Source organism: Rhagoletis pomonella, unplaced genomic scaffold, assembly GCF_013731165.1.
Source record: "Rhagoletis pomonella isolate Grant_MI unplaced genomic scaffold, Rhpom_1.0 Rhpom_scaffold_00001, whole genome shotgun sequence".
NCBI lineage: Eukaryota > Metazoa > Arthropoda > Insecta > Diptera > Tephritidae > Rhagoletis > Rhagoletis pomonella.
Window position 1 is genome coordinate 54,781,270 of NW_023458555.1, and position 22,839 is coordinate 54,804,108.

General features: G+C 34.5%; 1 long non-coding RNA gene across 1 annotated transcript in view; it reads left to right on the top strand.

Moving 5' to 3' along the window:
• The window catches only part of LOC118746273, a 95,771-nt gene extending 73,174 nt beyond the window's left edge, over positions 1-22,597 (top strand). Inside the window, exons 2-4 of the long non-coding RNA XR_004993817.1 lie at positions 21,961-22,170; positions 22,229-22,400; positions 22,472-22,597. This is a non-coding gene — a long non-coding RNA (uncharacterized LOC118746273). The remainder of the gene's footprint in view (positions 1-21,960; positions 22,171-22,228; positions 22,401-22,471) is intronic.
• The last annotated feature ends 242 nt before the right edge of the window (positions 22,598-22,839 follow it).

Genomic DNA, 22,839 nt, shown 5'->3' on the forward strand with positions numbered 1-22,839 from the left:
TGAACTTCGTCACTTAAAAAGTTCTTGATTTTTTACACCGTTCTTTTTTTGTTAGAGATGCCATATTCTAAAACCTATTAAGATAACCATATTTTAGGCTGATTTCCTCGCTTTTCATAATAAAGTTACTATGTCATGAAACAAACTATTGTTTGTAAAGTAGAAACTTCATTCTGCTTATACCGTCTTCTCAACTTTTGTTTGCATGCCTTCTCAGATAACTTTCATCATCACGTAAAACTTCGTCAACTTTGTACTTTCCCCATGTGTTAAGTACGTATTTTCTGACGTCTGTTTCGAACGTGTTGAAAATAAAACGTGTTCTTGGTTGTTGAGGAAAGTAAAACACACAAAAAGGATAAAAATATAGTTTTATTTGGGGAAAAGTAGAGAAAAGCGTAAAAAAGATTTAAGAAAACTACCAAGTGGCATTTGTGTTAAAAAGAAACGGACACAAATTAATACATACATATGTATGTATTAGGTATGTTAATTTTTTCGCTTTTTACGATCCCGGGATTTTCGGGCTCTGGTTAGCACAATCCCGGGATTAGTCCCGGGACTTAGATTTTCATTATTTTTCCATAACTTAAATCGAAAAAATTGCTGCAATCATTAAAATAAATAATAAATAGATGGAATTGAAACCTACTTTTTTATTTAACGTGAAAATTATTTCATAAGTAACAAAACAAAAGACAGTAATTAAATGTATACACATTTAATAAAACTTTCTGTGTACATATCTGATAAAGTAAAAGCTGTGACAGACGGCAAAGCTTATGCATATAATCTGGCACACATATGCACATAATAATTTTGACCTAACAGACGGCAGTCATGTGGATAAACGAGCCGCAAGGTCGTGGGTTCCAGTCCCATGGCCAATTGAATTTTCATTTATTTCGTTTTCATTCTTTTTTTTATAAGTTCTATATTTTTTTACGTTGCTTTCAGTTAGTTGTTGTTGACTTTTTATTAAAATTCAACTCTAAAAAATTAAATTAACTGATAGTAAAATAAAAAATGTGATATAAAATAAAGCAAATTAAACAAAATAAAGTAAAATTAAATATATATGTAGACAAAATAAAATAAAAAATATAAAATAAATAATAAAAACAAAAAAAATTTCGCAATCGCTTCAACCGAGGATCGAACCTGGCAGCTACAGGCTTGTAGCCCCTCTGCAGTGAAATCCCAAACTAGTCAGGAAAAATACTAGTTTACAACTAGAATTTCCTAACAGAAACCGAACTAGTTCGAAAATGACCAGACTTGTACCAAGTACAAACGATTTATTCATACCCTGTATTATTTGACTTCGACAGTTTAATACAATAAAGTACACAAAATAATATAACTTTTATTTGGGTATATCGTAAACCGTTAAATTGAGTACGTATTCAATTATACCAGACCTGTTATTTTGTTATTTTTGATCATTTTCAATTATTTTTTATTTTGTTTATTACACGATTATTAAACCAAACTATGGACAAAAATTAAGAATATTTAATAACTGCTTGAATTATACAGGCCAACAAGGTTTTTTAACCAAGAGTCGGACTATACTTTTCCGAAGGTCTTTGACGTGCTGAATTCGAATCTGACCCCAGATCACGTCAGGTTTTCGGGATATTCTAACCTAAAAGTACAAAAATCACGGTTTTTGGGCACATTTGAGCTGTACTACTGCTCCCCTTCAAAATTAATTTTAAAGCTTTAAAACATCTTTATTTGTTACCGAGAAGTCGTCTGTTGAATTTACTGAGTTTAGTAAATTCGTTGATATTCTGAAAATGAGGAGTATTGGTTATTGGAATTTGAAATATCTATGTATTTATTTTTTCTTTTAATTAATACTCAAAAAAATTACCAATAATTATTGACAAATCTAAGGCTGCTAAATAAACATATGTAAAATAAAAAAGTGTACTTAAATGTTTTTTATTGTATATTCATGAATTCATTTTATTTTTTGACTCCCAAAGTAGTGGTTTTGGTCCATAATTAGACTAGTATTTTTCTGTCTATTCTGAACTAGGATAAGACTGGTATATTTCTGACCGAAATCTGACAATTGCCATTTCGTAGGACATCCCCATGTTAACAATACCAGTAAATTGCATGGAAAAAAGATAGTTTGCTGACTAGTTCGGCATGCGATTCATACTAGTTGTGGGGTAGTTTACAACTAATTCATTTGACTACAGGGCCGTAAGTCTTACCACTCGGCTACCGCGGACGCGGAACTCGCGCGCTTTGTTTGTTTACTTGTACAAAAGACAACAACTGACCGTTTTTACCAGTGTTGTCAACGTAAACTGCCCGGATCCGAGTTAATTCCCAAAAATTTCGTGCATTTGTTCGGCTGCTTATGCGCATTTTAAAGAGGAAAATGCATGAGTCAAAGCAAGGCTGTTTATGCAAATAATCGAGCCCGTTTGTCAACCGTATAACTTAAGGTATGTCGAAAAAAGCTCGAATTAAGTCAACAAATGTATTTTGTGGTTTTAAGAATTTCGTATATACATATTAGTGGTAGAAATAAAAAAATCGACTTATTTCGACCAGTTTTGTGTATATTTCTTTTGTTTATTTAATGTTTAAATTTTTTTATAAATATCTACCTAATTATACATATAACATCGTGTGATAGTCAATTTTACACACAAAAATCAATATATTCACGAAACCAAGGGCGAAATATAGTAAAACTGCGTTTTAAGTTTTTCTTTCTGGCGCCAGGATTTATTTCAAACGATTGTGTAATTTCAAAGATATGATTAATTCCAAAAATTATTTGAAAAATGCAGTGCAATGTAGACTAAAAATATGAGAACCAAAAGCAAAAAAAAAATTGAATTTTTTTTGGATAGGTAACTTTTTGAGCTGATAAAGTTAGAAGGACGAAATTCGAGGATGTTATCGAGTTTCTATAAGTCCTTGACATATAATTTTTACAAAACTAAATATTGCAAAATTTCAAGGAAGGATAAAATTTTAAATGGACATTTTCAATACTACCCGTCCTTATACACAAAACAATTTAATCTGTTTAAATTCTACAGAATTTTCTCTTTAATTTGGTACCCATACTTTTTCTCTAAGCACATTTCCCTAAACTTCTTATTTTTAAATCATTTTTGAATTACTCACGTCAGAATGGAAAACTAAAAACGCAATTTTACTATATTTGGCCCATGGTTTCGCGAATATATGGATTTTTTGGATGTAAAAGTGACTATCGCACGGTGTTATATATATAATGAGCCAGACATTTATAAAAAAATATTAATTATTAAATAAAAACAGAAATATAGCCAATACAGGTCAACAAAATGAGTTTCTATTGCTTCTGCCACCAGTGCAAATTACAAATCCCAAAAAAAGGCCGGGATCCCGGAATTAACATTTCTAGTATGTACATATCGTCGTTTAAAGTGCAAAACCGCGTATAAACAAAATGCAAAACCGCGTATCAGCAAAATGCAAAACCCCGTATGTGAAGTTGTAGAAATTATTTTTTAGAGCGTAAAAACACTCATATTTCAAATGGTTCTCTTTTTTATAAAGCAATCGCATATCTGCCTAGTATCCTTTTTTAATCCTTTCTTCTGTGACTCATTTTTTAATCCTTTCTTCTGTGACTGTGGGAAGTGTTCGTGTTGTGCTCACTTTCAATGATTTTATCTGCAAGGTTTAACATAAAAAAATGAATTGCCTTGTTTGCAACGAAAGAGTTGGGCGCGACAATCCCAATAAAATTGATTGTTTCGATTGCAAACACTTTTTTCATTGCAATTGTGTGAATTTAAAATCTGCCGATATTGAATTCTTCAAAACAACAAATAATAAATACCGGTGTAACAAATGTAATATAATGCGAAGAAAGTCGTTTTAACAAGCAACAACAATGCCTACACAAATAGCAGAGAGCCAACATCAGCAAATGCCGGCTGCTGTGGGACAGCAAGAAAGCGCTAGCAGTGGAAGGCAACGCAAAGCAGTAGGTGAAGAGGAACAAGTGCAGAAAACAACAACAAGTGCAAATGCAAACAATACAAGTGACAACAAAGTAACTCTTCAACTCTTATACAAAGAGATAATTAGCTTGAAGCAAATAAATACTGACTTTCTCGCAGCGATACAACAACTAAAGGAAGAAAACAATGAACTAAAAATTAAGGTTACGAAGTTAGAAAATAAGTTGAATTGGAACGAACAAAAAACATTAGAAAATACAATTGAAATAGTGGGAGTGCCGATAACAAATGAAGAGAATGCGAAAGAATGTGTCAAAAAACTTTTCAGTGATGCATTAAATGTGGTGGTTTCCGATAATGAAATTGAGGAATTGAATATTAAACGTATAAACGTAAGGGGAAGTAATTTTCAGCAAAATATCTGGGTAAAATTCAAGTTGAACGAAAGTAAGAAGAAAATTATGGCTGCTAAGAGAACTGCCAAGAAGAAACTAAATACCTCAGTTTTTTCCGGCACGAGCACAAATAGTAAAAATATTTTTATAAATGATTGCTTTACCAGTTATAACCGCGCATTGTTTTTAGAAGCTACAAAAGTTAAAAAGCAAAAAAAAATTTAAGTATCTGTGGCTCAGTAACTCAAGGTTACTTATGAAAAAATCGGAACATGATAGAGCTGCTGTCATAAAAACGTTTGAAGACCTAGCAGACTTTTCTGTTTAGTGCTTTTGGATTCTTTTTTGTTTTCATAAATGAATACTAGAACGTTTTTTATAGACAACAGCTCTAACATAAATATCAACATAAATGTCATAGAAGATTTAAACTTTTTAACAGTAGAAAGAAATACTTTAACCGTTGTTCATCAAAATGTGAGAAGCCTACGACAGAATTTTAATTCATTATGTTTGAACCTGGAAGCCTTTGCTCATCCTCCAGATATTGTGTTTGTAACGGAAATATGGATCTATTCTTATGAAGTTAATGATTACCATATTCCCGGTTACAATTTCTTCGCGAATACTAATGATTCATACTCGGCTGGTGGTGTCGGAGTTTTCGTACGCAATATATATGAGTACGATGTTACACGTTTTTGCCTAGCAAGTGCGGATATTTTAAAACTTAATTTGAATAATAAAAGGAACTAATTAGTTTTGTATGTGTTTATAGGCTTCACTCAAAATCGTTACAGGTATTTCAAGAAGAATTTTCTTCTGTTTTAGATAGGGAAACCACAGCGAATCTAGTCATATTAGGAGATTTCAATATTGATTTATTAAGCGCTAACGCTACAGTAGATAACTATCTTGAACTGTTGGCAAGTCATGGCTTGACATCTTTTATTAAAAGTATTACCCGGCCAGTTTCTGGAACAAATATAGACCATATTTATGGACGCTTCGATAGTAGTACACTTAGCCCATCTGCGGGTTTGAACTTTGATCTTGGAATTTCTGACCATTGTATGATTGGACTGAAAATTAGTTGTTTAAATAATGTTCGCAATTTCAATAATAACAGTCCACCAGTCATACAGAAAATAAATTTTAGCGCTCTTTATAATTCCATTCGTTTAGAAAAATGGGAAAGTGTTTATGCTGAAAAGGACGTGAGTAAAGCCTACAATTTATTTTTGTCTACGCTTCAAGCACACATAACAGAATCTAGCTTTGTTACTTTTCCCAAAAACTGGAAAACTATTCTTAAGCCCTGGGTCAATTGTGATCTACTTAAGAAAATTAAACTTAAAAATAAATTACGCGTGAAATGTCGCAAGCACCCAACAAACACTCGCCTACGGAAGCGTGTGAAACTCCTCACATACAATATTAATAAAGAATGTCGTTTCAGGCATGATCATTTTTATAAGAATAGATTTTTAGCTGCGAAGGGTGACGTGAAGAAAGAATGGAATGTGGTCAACGACATTCTAAATCGTAATAAGAAAGCCGAAACTAATCCGTTTGTTTTAGATATCGACGGCGAACTTGTTTCTCACCCTTTAGACGTTGCCAATCATCTCAATGATTTTTTCGTTACAATTGGAAAAGAGTCCGCTCCAAAGAATAATAATATGCGCTGTACTTGCAACAACCACTTAATTTACTCTGTAAATACTTCTCCCGGCTGTAGTTTCTTCTTTGAACCAATTTCTGGGTCAGAGATTTTAAGTTTAATAAATTCTTTAAAAAATTCTGATTCTTCTGGAAATGATGGTATCTCAAACCGTACTTTAAAGAACATTGCTTTATATGTTGTTGATATTTTAAAGCATTTATTCAATTTTAGTATAGTCACAGGAGTGTTTCCAGCCGATTTAAAATGTGCTATTGTCATACCACTACATAAGAAAGGGAATAAGAAAGATAAAAATAACTACAGACCTATTTCTCTCTTGCCATCAATCTCTAAGGTTTTTGAGAAGACTGTTAAATGCAGAGTCTTGCAATATTTGGATAAAATAAAGTTTCTCAGTCCATTGCAATATGGATTCCGGTCAGGAGTATCTACTGAAGATGCTCTTCTTAACTTTTGCTCGTTTATTTATAAAGCAATGGATGAAAAAGGGACTTGTGCTAGTCTTTTTGTTGATGTAACAAAAGCTTTTGACATGGTCGACCATAATATTCTTTTATGTAAATTGCACTCAGCAGGTTTCCGTGAAAAAGTTCTAGATTGGTTTGAGTCATATCTAAATTTAAGAAGTCAAAAGGTGAAAGTAAACAATAATCAAAGCGCACCTAGACAAATTGATTTGGGAGTCCCGCAGGGGTCAGTCCTTGGACCAATTTTATTTCTGATTTATATTAACTCGCTTTTTTCAATGCCTTTTGTAGGAAAAGTCACAGCATTTGCAGATGACTTGGCAATCGCTTATAGATCAAACAATGCTTTCAATCTTTTTGTGGACATAAATCACGATGTGAGCCTCCTAAGAGAATGGTTTGCTTCTCATAAACTTATTGTAAGCAATAAAACTAAACTAATGTATTTTAGTCTTAGTGGCAAGGAAGTAACTAGTGGTGATATTATTTTTCACTCTGCAAGCTGCTTGCGACATAAACTATGTACTAATACCTGTATTGAAAACGAGTCTCGTGTTATTTATTTTCCGGATTCAAACTGTGACGCAACATGTTTCAACGTCGAAGTTGTTTATAATTTTAGATATCTGGGTGTTATAGTCGATCACAACCTAAGCTGGTCTTCGCATATCTCTGCCATGAAAGTTTACATGCTAGCAACCGTTCGCTCATTTTATCGCCTTCAGAAACTATGTGCAAGCAGTGTGCTAAAAATGATGTACTATGGGCTAATATAGTCTAAACTTCAATATGGCATAAGTTGCTGGGGCAGTGCATATTCTAGTAGAATTCAACCACTCTTAACTTTGCAGAAGTGTCTTATACGTAGGATTTGTAATGCTAGCCGTTTAACGCACTCGATGAATCTCTTTAGGAGACTAAATATTCTCCCTGTAAGACACTTGTACTACTTTAAAGTTTTAAAATTTTTTTTATGAGAAGTGGTTACTTACGAAGTCCTATATACACTTCACTCATATTAAGAAGCAATTCTAATACAAACGTCACTGTTCCTGCCTCACGCACAACTCTGTATCGAAACTTCTATACCATAGTATCGTGTATGATTTTCAATAAACTTCCCGATGATATACAAACAATTCGTAGAATAAGCGTTTTTCTGAAGCAGGTGAAATTATGGTTTCTTGGTTTAAGCCATGACGATATTCAAGTTCTGTTACGGCCTATCACATAATCGGCTTCCGACTTAATAACATAATAACATTGCAACATATTTTCTTACTACTTTTTATTTTGATTTAACAAGTTCACTTGTAAGTTGCTTGCTATGTATGTATGTAATGAACCGATGTACTATATTTCTATTAATTTTTAAAAAAACTTTTATATTAATAATTTATTTATTATCAATGTTAAACCTTTATAACTCCGGTAAATGATATTCTTCTTGCACCCCACATTTCTACATTTCTACATCTCTATACTTCGATTGTAATTATAACAGTAAATGGTGTTATCACTGTTCTCATTTTGAACACTCAACGCCATTAGCTATTATCTTATTGTATCTATTTTACTGTATGTTCACTAATGTACAAACTAATGTTAATTTCTTTAAATTTCATAAGATAATAATGAATAAAAAATGAATGAATGAATGAATATTTCAGGACGAATGGATAAGGATTGAGCCAAGAGCTTGTGTGAGCAAATCCAATTTTTGGCAGCGAATGTCAGTTACGCGGTTTTGCAGAATCACGATACGCGGTTTTGTACTTTAAACGACGATATGTATCCATATATCGTTACCTTAATATATTTATAAAGGCCCTATCGTCACATCATTGTAAAAATCCTAAATTCACTTTTTGATTGATTATGATGCATTTCATCGAATTATGAGTCCCCACATCGTTTTATCCAATAAAAAACTTTGGTTAGTTATGGATTTTTTGCATTTCAGCGACGATGTGAGATGGGGCCTTTCTATATTAAGGTAACGATATGTACATATGTCTGCACATACAAAATTGTGCGCAAGCTGAAGATTTAAGATAAAATATACATATTACTTATTGTTGAACGCGCACTAAATTTTGCACTTGTGCGTTAATTTTGTTCACATGACGGTTGTTTGTAACAGCCAAAACGAATCGAGATAGATATCGACAAATGTATACATAAATGCTCAGAATGAATAGAGAAGTCGATTAAGCCATGTCTGTCTGTGCATCCGTCTGTCCGTCTGTCCGCCCATCCGTGTACACGATAACTAGAGCAAGAATTGAGATATCTCAACGAAATTTGGTATGTAGGTTTCCATTTATCCAGGGTAGGTTGGTATTGAAAATCGGCGAAATCGGACTGTAACCACGCCCACTTCCCATATAACGGTAATTTTCAGAAATACGAAAACTGCGATATTTTAGTAACTACTGGAGATTATTCACCCAAAATTGATATTTACAATAAGTTTTAGACGAAAAATAAGAATATTATAAATGTTTGGAAAATGGGCGTAGCCACACCCACTTATGGTTACATGTGTATACCTTGGTAACCGCTGCACCAATTTCTTCCAAACTTGGCACAGTTGTTGGCCTTGGTACGGCATACCAAGTGGCCGAAAGTTTTTAAAATCGGGCAATAACTACGCCCACGTCCCATATAACGGTAATTTAGAGAAATACAAAATCTTCGATAAATCAATAGATATTAAAGCTAATTTATTAAAAATTGATGCTTGCAACAATTCTTGACCAAGAAATATGTTTATGATACAATTTTGGAAAATGGGCGTGGCACCGCCCACTTATGATCACATATATGTATCTCGGTAACCGTTCTACCAATTTGTACCAAACTCGGTATGGTTATTGTGCTTGCCACATAAAAGCAAAGTATTGAAAATTATTGAAATCGAACTAAAATTGAGGCCGCTTTTCATATAACGGTAAATTTCAGAAATGCTTGAAATATTGCGAAATTTAAGGACGATAATTTACTCAAAATACTTGCGCCGGGCATTTAATGTTCGGCTCCGTCCGAACTTAGACTTTCTTACTTGTTCAATTTAATTTTGATTTCCTGAATTTACACATACACAAGGTCTGAAAATTCAATCGACGGCCATTTTCGGGTGAAATACGATTGCGATTGCAATAACTCCCTACACAAAAGGATGATTTACTGCATTTATTCGAAGCAGCGCTGAGGGATAAGGTGCCTCTTGATTTTGATGTATTAGATAGTTTTCCTCACATCTCAACTTTTGCTATTTGGATCTTGGTTTTTGTATCTGGATCTGTATTTTGTATGAAGGTGCCACAAAGTTAAATTTTTCTTCCAGCTGTGTGCAGGCGTTTAGTTTTTCGCATCGTGTTTTTACATATTCGTAATTTAAATTTTTTTAATAAAATCAATTGGTGGTAGTTCATGATTGTGTGTGGATTAATATTACAACACTTACGGGACAATGTTTATTGTAAGAACAACATTTTTTTCTACGAATCGACATACTTTAAGCATTGTTGACGCTATTTCCATTTGAATGAGGGAATAGCGTCAATGACTTTATTTGCAAATTTTTGTTGACTTTATTTCGCTTTTGAAAAGGTAATAATGTCAATTGACTTTATTTCGCACCAGGGTGGGAAATAAAGTCAATTGACCTTATTTCCGTTGATCTTATTACCTGTCACCTATTTTTCGAATGATTTTATATAAAATTCATAATATAATAAATAAGTACAATATATGTACAAGATCGTCATTTCACACTTTGCACAAAAATTGTAAAAATTCAGCAGTTTTTGCCAACAACAAACTTTGAATTCAGAATTTTCAAGGAGATTCCTGGTAGGGATGTTGCGAATGTAGAATTTTAGACATCCGCGGATGCGGATGCGAATCAGTGTTGCCAGGTCTTCGGCATGAGAAAACGTCCCTCTTGGTCTGAAAAAACGTCATTTCCTACCCAAAAACGTCTCATTCAAATGAATGTACAATGATTTTGTCGTAATAGCGTAAAGATGGGTAGCAAAGACGCGTATGAGGAAATTCAAATGCCTTAGGTTTTTTTATGTATATGTTGCTTAAATTTATTTATATTTTACTTCTATGTATGACATACATATACATATAGTAATTTAGCCTCATTCATCAAAAATTCAATAACGCACATGGCTTGGCTGCACTTATCCGCGGATGTGCACGCCGCAAGCATCAACACAAAATGCGGTTGTTGTTTTGTTGTTGTTTAAGTCATCACCATTTTGATCGATTTTGGCTGTTTCTCTTTTGTTTATTTAATGTTTATTATTTTACCATAAAAGCCAAGCTCATATAACAAACAAAATATAAATCCGCATTTCAAACTTTGTGCAAAAACTATAAGAAAACTGCAAAGCTTCATCTAGATTTTCAACTTTTTATTTAGATATTTTAGAATTTTTTTGGGTATGCAGTTTGATAGCCCATTAAATTTTAGAGCAATAATGTGCAAGTTTAAAGGGGCTAAATAATCACGTTGATTTTTAATATTTATTTTTTTTCTTGTAGACATTCGGTAGGGGATTCGGTTGTCGAAAATGCTAAATTACGTTCTGCTAAGAAAGAACATAGCAATATTTCAGCCCTTTTTACGTTCATTACATTTTCAATGAAGTCTTAAAAAATTAGCTTACTTTTTTCTGACCTTTTATGCTGCTACAGCTTGCATCATATTTAAGTCATCTGTATCCAAAGAATAAATATCCTTTGAAGCAGCTGCTGCAAAACACAAAGCTTGTAAAGATTTATTAAGAAAATAATTCAAAATCAGTTCTACTTACAAGAATTAGTAACAGAGGAAAATTACTAGAAAGTTAAAAATCGTCATTTTTTTACACAAAAAACGTCCAAACGTCAATAGGATACAAAAAACGTCCAAATGACGTTAAAAACGTCAACCTGGCAACGCTGATGCGATTGCGGATGTCAAGTATTTTTAAGAAATAATTTAGGTAAGTACATTAGGTGATTTAGGTAAAAAAACAAAATGGAAAACTCAGTAATTTTTAATAATATTTTTTTATTTAGTACTTGAATTTAAAAATTGGAGCATTGTATTTAATAAAGAGTAATTTTGCTACCTTTTCGGGTAACTACTCGCTCGAGGCGACAAACTTGAAAAGTTTGAAACTTGACAAAATTGTAAATTCTTTTCGATTGACGCTGAACCAGTTGAGAGGACTTTAAGTTTTTTTCGCCTTTTTTTATTGCGGTGCAACAATTCCTTTTTGAGAATTGCACCGGGTTGCTTTTCCTCCTGACTTTCATCTTCACAATCTAGCATCATGGCAAGAACGTTGTTTAAACGCCGTTGTTTTCCAATTTGGAGAACCAATCCTTTTGGTTGTTTCAGAATTTGGAGAACCTGTTGTGCCATCAGCGTTTTTCGATTTTAGTTAATTTAATGCATTTGTAATCCTGTCTTCTGGGACTGGTTTGAAAAATTTACGCTTGTAGCCAGGTTCTAAATAGGTGTATATATATGGCAAATAAATTATTATTTTCTAGGGATGAAATTTTCGACGAAAATTCTGTTTTCTGTTGCTGCCAGCCGAATTAGTATAAAATCTTGTTATTTGGTTAAAAATGCACCCGCTTTTAATAATGAAGGTCTCAAATCTGCTTAGTTCCCGGGTGACTTCTTGGAAAGGTTCACCTGTAATGAATAGCTTGTAATTAGTGTTTTTATTAGCTGAGCTCAACTTTTCCTAGCAGTCACAATTAACTACTCACCGCTGTCGATACCATAAGCCATCAAATCCGTTTTGTTGTTTCATTCCATGCGCTCAATGTGCTTTGATATTTTGAGGCGATTGAACGAAAATTTTCAACATATCGTTAATATCGTATGGAAAGGGCGTATTTCACATTGTCGCTGAAATGCAAAAAAGCCACAACTAGCTAAATTTTTTATTGCATAAAACAATGTAGGGCTTTTGATTTGATGAAGTACATCATAATCAATAAAAAAGTGAACTTTGAACTTTTAGTTAGTTCCGGTCCTTTGTAATTGAGCCACGATGTGAGTTGTTGTTTTCGAGCTGAAAGACTAATAAAAGGAAACACGGAACTGAATCATAATAAGTTTTATGAGTAAAAATAATTACACTTATCTAAAAAAAATTAAAAAAGAACTAGCGATGCACGCAGTTTTTTCAACAGACCTTTGACAAATAATATTCGATAGTTACCTAATTCATAATAAAGGTTATCTGGAAATACCTATTGAAGGATCTTACTCTTTGACTCTAAATTACAAAAGGGGAACGTAGGGGAAACGTTTTAACGTAGCATCTCCACAGGCAAAAAATGTTGGCTACAATTTGTCATTTTGTTTGCCAAATATACGTTATATCAGTGCACTTGTACAATATTCGCATTCGCAAAAGTTCCGCATTGATTATTGCGAATGCTAAAGCGAATGCGAATGTTAAAATTAATGCGGAAGCTCCGTGTTTGCGAACGCGAATATTCGCAACAACCCCGATTCCAAGTCTTCAATTTCAGAAAAAAAAAATCAAAAATCATCGGGATATTGCAGAAACTTGCACTTTTCTTTAATGGACTATAAAACTGCAAACATAGAATCTTTCTAAAAATTCTGAATTAAAAGCTTGTTGTCGCGAAAACTTACTTTTCACAATAGAATTCAGCGGTTTGTAAATATTTCTCACGGCTCTTATTTAACTTTTTAGTGCTTTTAATTGTCACTTTTTGTATATTTTAATCTATAATGTGGTATGTGATTTTTCGTTATATAGTGGCTTTTGGTTTTAAATTTTGGTATTTTAAGATTGTGCCAAAACAGGATGAATAGTGCCAAAAGTGCCCGTGTGAATGAAAGTGCCAAAAATGGCACTATTGTGCCTACTTCTCCATCACTGCTTCGGTGTATTATGGTGGAATATGTTTGATTTACAGTTATGAAACGTACAGCCCTCTAAAGAAGTCGCATGATTACGTTTGTCATCAACTGTGGGTAACCGCGGCACACATCTTACCGAAAGGTTTTTCATCCCCTGGTGATATTCCAAAGTCAAAAAGAACTTATCCATGAATGGGATATAGGAATATTAATCCCGGAATTTTCGGGATGTGTAATTTGCACTGATGGCAATAATAGAAACTCTTTTTCTTGACCAGTATTGGCTATATTTTTAATTTTTTTATTTCATAATTAATATTTTTTTATAAATGTCTAGCTCATTATACATACAACACCGTGCGATAGTGAATTTTACACACACAAATCAATATATTCGCGAAACTATGGGCCACATATAATAAAATTGCGTTTTTAGTTTTTCACTCTGGCGTCAGTAACTCAAAAATGATTCAAAAGAGTCAGTGAAATGTGCTTAGAGAAGAAGTATGGGTATCAAATTAAAGACGAAATTCTGTAAAATTTAAGCAGAGCAAATGTTTTGGTTAGTATTGAAAATTTCCATTCAAAATTTTATCCCAGAAATTTCGCAATATTTGTTTTTGAAAAAATTATATGTTAAGGACTTATATAAACTCGATAACATCCACAAATTTCGTCCTTCTGACTTTATCAGCTTAAAAAAATACCTGATGGTCCCTGTGAATCCAAAAAATTTTAATTTTTTTATATTCTAAAGAAGGTTTTCTTGCATTTGGTACCCACTTTTGTATTATAAATACATTGCATTGAATTATTTAAATAATTTTTGGAATTACTAATCATATCTTTGAAATTAAAATAGGTCCTGATGTCAGAGAGAGAACAATAAAAACGCCACTTTAAATTGAAAAGTAGGTTTCAAACTCATTTATTTATTATTTATTTTATGGTAGGAGAGCTTCTCATACAATATAGAAGCATTTTTTTTATTTAAGTTGTTGAAAAGTAATGAATATCTAAATCCCGAGACTAGTCCCGGGATCCCGGAATTGTGATAACGACATCCCGAAAATCCCGGGATCGGAAAAAGCTGAAAAATTAATATCCCTAGTGGGATAACAATCTACCGCACTTTCAATCTCAGATCAACTTTCAATTGTGTTGGGTGTACTCAACACAATTAAACATCCAAAACGTTGTGTGACTTCAATGATATTAAAAAAACTATTTAAACAGAGTAGAGTGCTAAGGTATTTATCAAGCTTATCTTGGTTCAGGTGATGTTTTTTCGTATTTGCCAAATTTCACTCGGCTGTCGTCTGCTTTAAGAGACTATCAAACTTAAACGACACTTCACAGAAGTCTACAGACAGATATGTAGTGGTTTAAGGAAGCATTGATATCGTTGAAGTTGCAACACAGGAAATCAAACCATTTACTTTTTATCTAGCCTCATATTTACGGAATATCTTATTATTACATTAAACGAGCAATTCTTGTATACATATATATGTGGAGCACTTCCACTAGAAATTATTTCTTTACTTAAAGTAATTACATTAGTACGCATAAATGCAGCTCTGTACTCTCATTTCAGTTTCATATTCTCTATTCCATTCTATTCTATTCTTATGTAGCTGTAATATTTTCTTGAACTTGCTTTGTATTAATGGAGAATTAATAAACAGTGTGATAATAGAACTCGTGGTTATCACATCGTAACCACGTAGGTGACCCCGCACGGTTTCCATTTGCGCGCTGCGGAATTTTTTTTTTCATTACTATTAAAATTTCTATTACGATAGTCTTCTCGTCACCGAGGGCTCCTCTGGCCTCATATTTACGGAATATCTTATTATTACATTAAACGAGCAATTCTTGTATACATATATATGTGAAGCACTTCCACTAGAAATTATTTCTTTACTTAAAGTAATTACATTAGTACGCATAAATGCAGCTCTGTACACTCATTTCAGTTTCCTATTCTCTATTCCATTCTATTCTGTTCTTATGTAGTTGTAATATTTTCTTGAACTTGCTTTGTATTAATGGAGAATTAATAAACAGTGTGATAATAGAACTCGTGGTTATCACATCGTAACCACATTGGTGACCCCGCACGATTTCCATTTGCGCGCTGCGGTATTTTTTTTCATAACTATTAAAATTTCCATTAAACCGGGAAGTCTCTTACGGGACACAAAGTAAGAAGATATGCTTAACGCAGGTCTTCTCGTCACCGAGGACGCCTCCGGCAGTAACACGTGAAACCACTGCATTATAAAACCCGGTACCACGTATTCCACTGCCACCAATGTCGGAAGAAAATATCAAAGCGTACTTTTACTCCTTAGAGTTTTGGTTCGAGGCGTCTCTTATATCCAGCGATGTAAGAAAATTTAACATCGTCCTCGCCAGCGTCCCTCCAAAGAAGCTGATGGAGCTGAAGCCAATAATCGAAACAGCACCTCCAAATGGAAAGTACGCATACATTCGGGAAAAACTAATTGATAATTTCACAGACAGCCAGCAACGACGCTTACAGCGTGTCGTGAAAGATATGGCTCTTGGCGATCGGAGGCCAAGTGATATTTACAAGGAAATGAAACGCGTCGCCGGCAATACGCTCAGTGATAGCATCATCCACGACCTTTGGTTGAGGAGACTACCGCCCTATGTACAAGCAGCTGCAATCGCTGCAAACGTTGCAGTGGCAGAAAAATTAAAAATTGCAGATTTAATCATTGAATCTATTGACCTGCATAACAATTTGGTTCACTCAATTTCGTCCAACGGAGAAGTCGCTAATTTTAGACAAGAAGTAACGGAACTTACGCGAAATATGCAAAAACTTTTGAAGGTCAAAGCTCGCTCTCGATCTCGCTTAAAGTCCTGTACAGTACAGGTCAGAGGTACATCAAACGGTGAAACCAGCTGGTATCATAAGAAGTTTGGTGACAATGCAACGAAATGCCGCGAACCGTGTAGCTACAAAAACAGTTCGAAATGCAACAAAAGCCCATAGGCCTGCTCGGCCGATACAATCTCAGATAACGGCAAACACTCTGAGATTGCAAAAACGTTCCGCTTGCGGATTTATGATACGTGCGCTAAAATAAATATTTTAATAGACACCGGCGCGGACGTGTCCGTTATTCCGCGATCAGTTAATTCAGGCCGAGCAAAACCAACGGAACTTAAATTGTTGCCGCAAACGGCTCCCCAATTTCAGTGTATGGTGAAACTTTAATCAAACTTAACCTCAACCTACGTCGAGAATATTTGTGGAAATTTTTAATTGCTGATGTATCACAAGCAATTTTAAGAGCTGACTTCCTCGCTCACTACGATCTCTTAGTGGATTTGAAACAAAAGTGCCTTATCGACTGCGAAACTAAATTAAAATCGGTCTGCGTTGTCGAAAAAGTGGACCAAATATGTATAAAAATATTTAACATAAATTTTCCATTTCCTGACATTTTAAAAGATTTCATTGAAGTTACGCGCCCTTCGCCAGGGGGTATTCATACTAAATCGCTTTTTGTTCACCGTATTGTGACAAGCGGGCACCCAGTGTATGCAAGACTTCGACAGAATTCGAGACGCTTTTAAAACTGGGAATCTGTCGACCATCCAGTAGCAACTGGGCCAGCCCCTTACACCTGGTGCGCAACGGCTCGTGGGGGCCTTGCGGTGTCTACCGTGCGTTAAACGTGATAACAGTTCCAGATCGTTATCCGCTTCCATTTTTGCAGGACTTCTCCAGTATTCTTGCCGGAAAGTCTGTACCTCCAGAAAGCCTTCCATCAAGTCCCGATTCATCCCGACGACATATGTAAGACCGCAGTTACGACGCCGTTCGGCCTCTGAGTTTACGCAAATGACTTTTGGGATCAGAAACGCTGCGCAAACTTTTCAAAGGATGATCAACGAAGTTTTCAGAGGCCTCAATTTTGTGTTCACATATCTCGACGATGTCTGCGTGACCTCAACGAACATCGATGAACATAAAGAACACCTGAAACAGGTACTTCAGCGCTTAAGGGACCACAGCCTTACGATAAACGCCGAAATATCGAAGTTTGGTGTAAACGAGATGCAGTTTCTAGGCGCCTGCGCGCGTGGAGGCAATGCTTAATTTTCATCGTCCCAAAGTTGCGAAGGATTTATTACGTTTTCTCGTGATGCTGAATTTTTATCGGCGGTTTTTGCCACGAGCACTCGAACATTAAGCGAATCTTTTTGATATGGTCAAAGGCAATAAACGTAACAACAATACTCCGCTAGTGTGAAAGCCTGTAAACAACAACTTGCGGACTACGCTATGTTGGCTCATCCGCTTCCAAATGCAGAGCTCTCTCTGTGGGTTGATGCTTCGAACTTTGCTGCTGGCGCCGTCCTCAATCAAGTTGTCGATTGTGGTCTCCAGCCGCTAGGACTCTTTTTGCGAAGATTTTCAAAAGCGGAAAGCCGATACAGTACATATGACCGAGAGCTCACAGCGCTGTGTCTTTTGCCACTCGTCATTTCAGATACATACTTGAGGATAGGTGCTGTCACATATACACGGACCACAAGCCGCTCATCTATGCGTTTCGGCAACGACTTGACAAAGCGTCAGATCGGCAAGTGAGACAGCTCGATTTTGTTTCTCAAATCACCACTGATATACGCCACGTCAAAGGCACCGGATTTGTTCTCCCGTACAGTTGCAGTCGACATCACGCCAATAAACTACGAGCAACTCGCTGACGATCAGGAGGTTGACGAGGAGAGACAATCTTTACTTGCCGGTAAAATTAATCATCCTTTGAAGTTAACTTTTCCTTCTAGTTCTAAGAAAGTCTACTGCGACACTTCAACTAAGCATATTAGACTCTTCAGAACTAAAAAGTATCGATGCTCATTCCTTCATTCCATTCATGACATGTCGCACCCTGGTACAAGAGCTACAGTGAAGCTGATGACAGAGCGCTTTGTTTGGCCTGGCATACAACGTGACAGCCGAAATTTCGCCCGAAACTGCATTAAGTGCCAGAAAAACAAAACTATCAGGCATAACCGAACACTCTTAGAAAGAAGGGAACCACCCAAGCAACGTTTTTCGCATATCTATATTGATCTGGTCGGGCCATTTCCACTGTCAGACGGCAATCGTTATTGCCTAACGATTGTAGATCGATTTACGCGTTGGCCTGATGCGTTGCCGATTCCAGACCGCACAGTTCCAATTGTCGCAAAGACGCTGCTAAACGGCTGGATATCTCGGTTTGGCGTGTCGCTTGGCATCACGTCTGACCTCGGGCGCCAATTTGAAAGTGCGCTTTTTAAACAACTAATGCAATTCCTCGGTATTTCCCACCTTTGTACAACACCATAATACCCTCAAACAAATGGATTGGTAGAGAGGTGTCACCGCACGTTCAAAGCTGCCATTCTATGTCACGATGCCACCCAATGGACTTCATACCTGCCGCTGATTTTACTGGGCTTACGTTTCGCATTTAAAGAAGACGTAGACGCAACTCCAGCTGAGCTAGTCTACGGCGAAAATCTTCGCTTACGAGCAGAATTCTTCATCGATGTGCCAACAGCGAAGACAGAAATTGAAGACTTGCGTCAACTCCGTTCCATGATGAGACAACTATGTCCGGTAGACACTGCCTGGCATACTCAAGAAAAGCCGTTTATTCATTCCAGCTTAAAATCATGCGACCATATTTTCATCAGAGACTATTCTGTTCGGCCATCATTGTCCCGTATAAAGGACCATTCAGAGTGCTTCAACGCAAACCTAAAGTCATAGTCAACGACAAAGAAGTTAAAGTTCCTGTCAATCGCCTTCAGCCAGCTTTTACCGCTGTCGTGAGCCGAATCTAGGAATGCAGTAATGTGGAGCATTTCCACTAGAAATCATTTCTTTACTTAAATAATTACATTAGTACGCGTAAATGCACCTCTGTACACTCATTTCAGTTTCATATTCTCTATTCCATTCTATTCTATTGTTATGTAGTTGTAATATTTTCTTGAACTTGCTTTGTATTAATGGAGAAATAATAAACAGTGTGATCATAGAACTCGTGGTTATCACATCGTAACCGCTTATATATATTTATATATATATATATATATATATATATCCGTAAGGTTCTCGAAAACGGCTAACGATTTTTGAAATTTTTTATACAGATAATGTTTTGCATTTTAAGGTTATCTAATAAGGTATTATCTCCGGGAAGACTGGTATATTTTAATAGGGTTGCCGTCTATTTTGAAACGCATATTTATTATTGTTATCATGGGTACCAAGATAAGGTTACCATTTTGCTCTATAAAACAGTCTATAAAACCCTTATAAGACTAAAACGCGGGGCTTCGTAGTACAAAATAATGCTGTTATTAGTTTATAAATCGTATGTTGGTGGTTTTATAAAGATCTTAAAGTAGTCTATAACATGAGTTTATAAAACATTTAAAAGTTTTATAAGGCTATTTGTGTAGAGTCGTTGGTCTGACACTGATTAACCCTCTAGTAAGCAATTTTTTTATGAGTTGAAAAATTCAGGAATGGGTGATTTTAGCACGAGAAATCCAAAACTGATGTCCATTTCGATCTGTGACAGTAACTTTTTCCTACAGGGGGAAAAACCAAGACCGTCTGGAGACGGGCTCGCCGATATACTTACACATATTTTCAGCTTTCTCTTACACAATATCGACCTACGAACCAATGCAATGCAAACTGGGTTCTTATATGTCGGCAAGACGGTCTGTAGACGGTCTGTGTTCGAAAGCAATTTTCTCCACTTCGAATGGTGACATAATTATAAAACTTATATTAAAATACGGTCCTTTTAACTACGAAATCCACCGAATTTTTTTATAGTAAAAAATTTTTCAAAAGAAAAAATTTCTTTAATATGAAATTACTAAAGATTCACTCTGTGAAGCTCTTTGCAAATTGAAAAGTATAAATAATAAATTGAAAGGTAAAATAGTATGCTAAAATATCTTTCGATGGAAAAGTAGTTCTGAACTGAAATAGTTTTCTCTTCCAGAAACATTTTGTGAAAGGATATGTACATACATATGTCAATTGAATAATAATTAAGGACTTTGTATAATTTTTTTTTGCATTTCTCCTGAATGTAATTTTATGAACGCAACGAGGTTTGCGGTAAAATCGGGCTCGCTACCCTTGCTAAAATTTATGCCGTTGCGAAATTCTTAATTTTTATTAAACTCATACAATAAAAATAAAATCTTAAAATGTGGCTTTCAATATAATTAATAGAACAATGAATCATTTCCTGTCATGAAAATTCAGAAAAAGTTAAGAAAATTAAAATTTTAATTTTTTCACCTTTCAAACTTTTTTTCATTACCTAAAAATACACAAAAAATATGGCGTTACAGCAAGATGTCTATCCAAAGACACTTATAAAGTCAATTTGTCTATTTAAATCCAAAATAGTTTACGTGGAGCGCTTGAACATACTAATTCCTTTATGAATTGATCATATGTATACAAAACACGCAAATCTTAAATTTCCCATTTCAAAAGTGTCTACGCGAAGAGCCATGAATCGAGCATTTTCTCTGAGAATATAGAAAAGTCATACAAAATGCTCAAAACATAAATATACAATTCTTGAAAAAAAGTATACGTGAACTTCAAGTGACGCCGGACGTTCTGTGTTAAATTATCTACGAAAATCCGGAAAATCCCCCAATTACGCGCATATTTAATAAGCAAATCCCACGAAATTCTATAAGAATTCAAAACATATATTTCGATAATGTATATATAACTCATTTTCCTAAAATTCGGCTTTATACAAAGGTCGGTAGATAACTCACTAATGACCTAATAGAATTTAAAAACATCTACTACATCAATTAATTAGTTTCAATCTTTATTAAAACCCAGGATTTTGAAGAAATTCCCAACCTAAGAAATTTTGTTTTAATAAGGTTTTGTAACTAATCTTTAAAGGCACTAACATTTTAGATGGGGCCTTTCTATAATAAGGTAACGATATGAATATTCATAACGTGAGAACAATTTAAAAATTTTCATAAATTTTTAAAATATATAGTTTTACTCTACATCACATCATCACTAAGATCATCGAAAAACCTTAGTTGAATTTTGGTCAATTATGCATTGATAATTCTGAAGTCTTTTTTTTATATTAATGTCCTTTTTTCCTCTTTTAATAATTTTTGTTACAAAATATCTCTCAAATAGGGAAATTAGTCACAATCTGGCATCACCGGTGCGAATAGAGTATTTGCTTTTTAAACAGAGAATAATCAAAGAAACTCTCAAATTTAAACATCCAAATCCAAAAATGTCTGCGTAAAGAGCCTTGAATAAAGTATTTCTTATTTGAATAGCGAAACTTTATACTAAACCTTCAAATTTTAAATTTTCAAGTCTTAAAAAAGGTTACGTGAAGAGCATTAATATCTTTGTTTCTCTCTACGTTTCTTTTAGTGCAAAGTTTTGATCTACAAAACGTCATTTCGTTGGAAGTGAAGACTTTTTCTTCTTCTTCTTTTTTTATAAAAATAAGTCGAAGGAAATCTTTTAAAATTGGCCAATTTTGCAAAAATTTACGTCTTGGCATTGAAGCCTTACCAGAAGATTGGGAAGTTCCCAAACACAATGGTTCCAGAGATGGGATAACATATTAGTTGAAAAGCGGTAAGATGAAAAACATATTTTCAGTTAATTTTCATCATTCAATCCAAAAACGATATAGGCTTGAAAACAAAAATCATCTGTTCGAGAAATTCAAAGTGTGCAAAAGAGAAATTATCGCCACTGTAGAATTTAATTTTTCACACAATTTCGGTTTCTTTTTTTAACCAATTTGCAACACAGTTTTCCCAGGGCTCCATCTTTTTATGCGAACACGATTGAATAAAACGCCAGTAAGTAAATGTCAACACAGAAAAATTTATAGAGGTGTATAACTTCAAAAACAAAGTATATTTTTATCTAGCGAAATCACGAAGTGATATGACTGAAGAGCGTTGGCGATCTTTATGAAGACAAATCCTACTTCGAAAAGAGAATGCGAAATCGCTCTAAGTATGAAAGTTTATAGAGGTGTATAATTATGCTTATTGCTGACTAATTACTCAACAAAACAAAATGTTATTAATTGCTCTGAATGAAGACACTTAATAGAGATCTAAAAGTTTACATTAGTAGAGGATTTTTACTAATCATGAAATTGAAGAGAAAAGAGTATAGAGGAAGAAGCATATAAAAATATGTCTGCATGCAGAGCCTTATAAATGCTTTTTTGAATAAATTCTCTTTATTCAGAGCCTTATAAACCCTTATAAGAGCACAGACTATAAGAAG